This window comes from Bubalus bubalis, chromosome 9 (genome assembly GCF_019923935.1).
Source record: "Bubalus bubalis isolate 160015118507 breed Murrah chromosome 9, NDDB_SH_1, whole genome shotgun sequence".
Lineage (NCBI taxonomy): Eukaryota > Metazoa > Chordata > Mammalia > Artiodactyla > Bovidae > Bubalus > Bubalus bubalis.
Window position 1 is genome coordinate 94796113 of NC_059165.1, and position 6305 is coordinate 94802417.

Consider the following 6305-nt stretch of genomic DNA (forward strand, 5'->3'; position numbering starts at 1 on the left):
GTCTTATAAGATACATACAAACTCCCTCTATCTGCTGCTTCTTAAAGCAGAGTTAGCACTTCTTTGATTTTGTGAAGTTAGCACTTCTTTGAATTTGGCCTTGGAATATGGAATGAAGCAGGGCAAAGACTATTAGAGTTTTGCCAAGAAAATGCACTGGTCATAGCAAACACCCTCTTCCAACAACACAAGAGAAGACTCTACACATGGATATCACCAGATGGTCAACACCGAAATCAGATTGATTATATTCTTTGCAGCCAAAGATGGAGAAGCTCTATACAGTCAGCAAAAACAAGACCAGGAGCTGACTGTGGCTCAGATCATCAACTCCTTATTGCCAAATTCATACTTAAATTGAAGAAAGCAGGGAAAACCACTAGACCATTCAGGTATGACCCAAATCAAATCCCTTATGATTACACAGTGGAAGTGAGAAATAGATTTAAGGGACTAGATCTGATAGAGTGCCTGATGAACTACGGACGGAGGTTTCTGACATTGTACAGGAGACAGGGATCAAGACCATCCCCATAGAAAAGAAATGCAAAAAAGCAAAATGGCTGTCTGAGGAGGCCTTACAAATAGCTGTGAAAAGAAGAGAAGTGAAAAGCGAAGGAGAAAAAGAAAGATATAAGCATCTGAATGCAGAGTTCCAAATAGCAGCAAGGAGAGATAAGAAAGCCTTCCTCAGCGATCAATGCAAAGAAATAGAGGAAAACAACAGAATGGGAAAGACTAGCGATCTCTTCAAGAAAATTAGAGATACCAAGGGGACATTTCATGCAAAGATGGGCTCGATAAAGGACAGAAATGGTATGGACATAACAGAAGCAGAAGATATTAAGAAGAGGTGGCAAGAATACACAGAAGAACTGTACAAAAAAGATCTTCACAACCCAGATAATCACGATGGTGTGATCACTCACCTAGAGCCAGACATCCTGGAATGTGAAGTCAAGTGGGCCTTAGAAAGCATCACTACGAACAAAGCTAGTGGAGGTGATGGAATTCCAGTTGAGCTCTTTCAAATCCTGAAAGATGATGCTGTGAAAGTGCTGCACTCAATATACCAGCAAATTTGGAAAACTCAGCAGTGGCCACAGGACTGGAAAAGGTCAGTTTTCATTCCAATCCCAAAGAAAGGCAATGCCAAAGAATGCTCAAACTACCATACAATTGCACTCATCTCACACGCTAGTAAAGTAATGCTCAAAATTCTCCAAGTGAGGCTTCAACAATACGTGAACCGTGAACTTCCAGATGTACAAGCTGGTTTTAGAAAAGGCAGAGGAACCAGAGATCAAATTGCCAACATCCACTGGATCATTGAAAAAGCAAGAGAGTTCCAAAAAAACATCTATTTCTGCTTTATTGACTATGCCAAAGCCTTTGACTGTGTGGATCACAATAAAGTGTGGAAAATTCTGAAAGAGATGGGAATACCAGACCACCTGACCTGCCTCTTGAGAAACCTATATGCAGGTTAGGAAGCAACAGTTAGAACATGTTGGACATGGAACAACAGACTGGTTCCAAATAGGAAAAGGAGTGTGTCAAGGCTGTATATTGTCACCCTGCTTATTTAACTTCTATGCAGAGTACATCATGAGAAATGCTGGGCTGAAAGAAGCACAAGCTGGAATCAAGATTGCCAAGAGAAATATCAATAACCTCAGATATGCAGATGACACCACCCTTATGGCAGAAAGTGAAGAGGAACTTTATAAAAAGCCTCTTGATGAAAGTGAAAGAGGAGAGTGAAAAAGTTGGCTTAAGGCTCAACATTCAGAAAATGAAGATCATGGCATGTGGTCCCATCACTTCATGGGAAATAGATGGGGAAACAGTGGAAACAGTGTCAGACTTTTTTGGGGGGGGCTCCAAAATCACTGCAGATGGTGACTGCAGCCATGAAATTAAAAGACGCTTACTCCTTGGAAGGAAAGTTATGACCAACCTAGACAGCATATTCAAAAGCAGAGACATTACTTTGCCAACAAAGGTCTGTCTAGTCAAGACTATGGTTTTTCCAGTGGTTATGTATGGATGTGAGAGTTGGACTGTGAAGAAAGCTGAATGCTGAAGAACTGATGCTTTTGAACTGTGGTGTTGGAGAAGACTCTTGAGAGTCCCTTGGACTGCAAGGAGATCCAACCAGTCCATTCTGAAGGAGATCAGCCCTGGGTGTTCTTTGGAAGGAATGATGCTAAAGCTGAAACTCCAGTACTTTGGCCACTTCATTCGAAGAGTTGACTCACTGGAAAAGACTCTGATGCTGGGAGGGATTGGGGGCAGGAGGAGAAGGGGATGACAGAGGATGAGATGGCTGGATGGCATCACCGACTCGATGGACGTGAGTCTGGGTGAACTCCAGGAGTTGGTGATGGACAGGGAGGCCTGGCGTGCTGCAATTCATGGGGTCGCAAAGAGTTGGACACGACTGAGTGACTAAACTGAACTGATTTTGTGAGATTGCCAGAGCTCAATTCTCTGCCCCAGGCCAAAAAACAAAGTTTCTAGGAATGAGATGGGGAGATAAAGCTGGGATTATCAGAAATCTGGTGGGTACTTTCAAACACTGAACACTGCTTGTTTCTAAAGGCACAATTACCCTCAATGGGACGAGCCTATTGGCTGAGTCTGTCTGCTCTCTAGATTGTAACCTGGGGCAAGATAGATGCTATGGGGATGGGCAGGCACAGGTCTGTTGCTAGGAGACAGGATCTACCAAGGTTGGCCTTCAGACTCCAAGATTGTGGTGAGGTTTGGAGAACCAAATTATCCAGTCATTCAATCACAGCATCCCATCCCTCTGGACACAGTGATTGGTTTGCAGCTGGACATGTGACACAAATGGGTCAATCAGAGTGTTCCTTACTTTCTAATGCAAGACAGCTCTTCCTTTAGGGACTAACTATTAGGATTTGGGTTTGGTTTTGGTTTTGTTTTTTGCCACTGCTTGAACTGAGAGGCAGCAAGGCAGAAACCATGCCTGATAAGGAATTGGCAGTCTTGCTAGTTACAGACTTTCTTAAGTCAATAAAATCCCTGTCTGCTTGAGCAGATAGAGATAGGTTTCTGATACTTGAAATAGAAATACCTAAGACCTTAACTTATGGTCTCAGAGTACATCATGAGAAACTCTGGGCTGGAAGAAGCACAAGCTGGAATCAAGATTGCCAAGAGAAATATCAATAACCTCAGATATGCAGATGACACCACCCTTATGGCAGAAAGTGAAGAGGAACTTTATAAAAAGCCTCTTGATGAAAGTGAAAGAGGAGAGTGAGAAAGTTGGCTTAAAGCTCAACATTCAGAAAACGAAGATCATGGCATGTGGTCCCATCACTTCATGGGAAATAGATGGGGAAACAGTGGAAACAGTGTCAGACTTTTTTTGGGGGGGCTCCAAAATCACTGCAGATGGTGACTGCAGCCATGAAATTAAAAGACGCTTACTTCTTGGAAGGAAAGTTATGACCAACCTAGACAGCATATTCAAAAGCAGAGACATTACTTTGCCAACAAAGGTCTGTCTAGTCAAGGCTATGGTTTTTCCTGTGGTTATGTATGGATGTGAGAGTTGGACTGTGAAGAAAGCTGAATGCCGAAGAATTGATGCTTTTGAACTGTGGTGTTGGAGAAGACTCTTGAGAGTCCCTTGGACTGCAAGGAGATCCATCCAGTCCGTTCTGAAGGAGATCAGCCCTGGGTGTTCTTTGGAAGGAATGATGCTAAAGCTGAAACTCCAGTACTTTGGCCACTTCATTCGAAGAGTTGACTCACTGGAAAAGACTCTGATGCTGGGAGGGATTAGGGGCAGGAGGAGAAGGGGACGACAGAAGATGAGATGGCTGGATGGCATCACCGACTCGATGGACGTGAGTTTGAGTGAGCTCCGGGAGTTGGTGATGGACAGGGAGGCCTGGCGTGCTGCGATTCATGGGGTCGCAAAGAGTCGGACATGACTGAGTGCCTGAAGTGAAATGAACTGAAGATCTTAACAAAATTTAGGCACTGTTCATTGAGCTGCAGCCAAGTGTGACGCCCTGCTTTAAGATGGTATGTGCACATTGTATTGACTCTTTGTAACCCTCCATGAAGGAGGAACTGTTGCTGTCCCCAATTTTTCACATAATGAAAGTGAGGGTGAGAGTATGAAATCATTTGCTGAAGGACAGAAAGAGATAAGTCTGATGCTTAGTGATGAGTACAATTGACCAGAATGTTTTCCTTTAAAAATTCATCTCTTTGGGGACTTCCCCGGTGATCCAGTGGTTAAGAATCTGCCTTGTAATGCAGGAGATGAGGGTTCAATCCCTGGTGGAGGAACTAAGATGCCCACATGCAGGGGCAACTAGGCCCGAGTGCAGCAACTACTGAGGATGTGTACTCTCGAGCCCATACTCCACAACAAGAGAAGCCCCTGCACATGGCAACTAGATAAAAGCCTGAGTCACAACAAAGACCAAGCATAGCCTAAATACAAAAAGAGTCATCTGTTTTCCCATGTTCAAGACTATTTCATTTGGGCTTCCCTGGTAGCTCAGTAGTTAAAAAAATAAAAATCTGCCTGCCAATACAGGAGACAACAGTTTGATCCCTGGTCTGGGAAGATCCCACATGCCATGGAGCAACTAAACCCATGCATCACAACTATTGAGCCTTTGCTCTAGAGCCTGGGAACTGCAACTACTGAGCCCTCATGCCACAACTATTGAAGCCCAGGAGCTCTAGAGCCTGTGCTCACAACAAGAAAAGTCACCGAAATGAGCTCACGCACTGCAACTAGAGAGTAGCCTCCACTCGCTACAACTAGAGAAAAGCCCAAGCAGCAATAAGGACTGCGCACAGTAAAAAAAAAGTAAATACATAAAAATTTTAAAAAGATTATTTTATTCATCTAATTTTATAAGCCCTTTTGGTTTTTACAGTTCATATGACATGCCTTTTTTGGAAAGTAAGTGGAATATAGGAGGGATAGACATAAATCCATAACATAAAACCGGAATCATCATAATGTAATTTCTTTCTGTACTGAAGACATTTTGAGTAAAGTTTCTGTTCTCTCCTGGCAACCCATAGTGGGGCTTGTCAGTTCCTTGGTTAGAAAATGCTTCACAATGTGCAAAAATCTGCCTCCTTGTAACTCCTACCTCTTATTTCTCATCTGGTGTCTCAGCAGTTTAAACCATTCTTAGAACCAGGCAGAAGCACCCATAATCCTGCAACTGGAGCTACACAGAACCAAAGCAAAATTTCTGAGCTTCCTGGAAGGCAAGGCAAAGAGGATGAGTCCCTTTGTACATACAGTCTGGCCAAGCAGCAGACCGGCTTTGCCAGGAGAACCTGATTTTGTCATGGGAATCACTGGAGAATGGGTTTATTGCAGTGGTCCTCAACCAGGGGTAACTTTTCCCCCCAAGGGACACTTGGCAATGTATGGAGACATCTTTGGTTGTCACAACTGGGTGGGGGAGGAGGAATGTACTATTGGCGCATGGTGGGTAGAGGTCAAGGATGATGCTGGCCAGCCTGCAATGTGTGAGACAGCCTCCAACCACCACCAAGAATGATCCTATCCAGGATGCCAATAATGCTGACATTGAGAAAGCCTGTTATTATCATGGAGTAATTCACAAGAGTGTCACCTGCATCATTAGTGGAAGCAAACAGAAGAAATGTCCGGCCTCTAGCAGACCTTCTCATGGTCAACGTGGATACCATGATTGCAGCCAAAAGGGCCATCTTGTCCCAGTAGGACCTCAAACTGGACTCCTCTCCTTCCTGTGGAAATGACAGGCTGGTCTCACAGGACTATTGCCTATGGGGAAAGGACTCCTGGCCAGGCTTGAGGCTGACTCTTAGTGGCCCATTGGATTGGGGGTCTTGTGAAGGTCTGTCTACAGGGTCAGGAAACTACGCTCATTTCCTGAAACCAGATTCTCAACAGCCTGTCGAGGCAGGGCCCAAGCACAGCCACCAAGACCCATCTGATCATTCCAGACACAGCCAACTTCTCAGTGTTGATTGCACCAGACCTCCAAGATTGTCATGGTGGGTTGCTGTCCAAGGTACTGCTCCTTGACATGTTTGCTAAGCCCTGTCACCCACTGGCTTCAGGGGCCCACCCCAACCTCTCCCTTTCTACCCTTTTCATTCTATCTCTGGCTGAACACCTGCCCCCTTGGACCTGATTATATCCTGATGACTTTTGTTGTTTTTCCCTTTTGACCTGGGGGCCAGTTTCCCAGCCAGCTAGTGCACCAACCATTCAGCTTCCAGCCTCTGCCCACAACAGG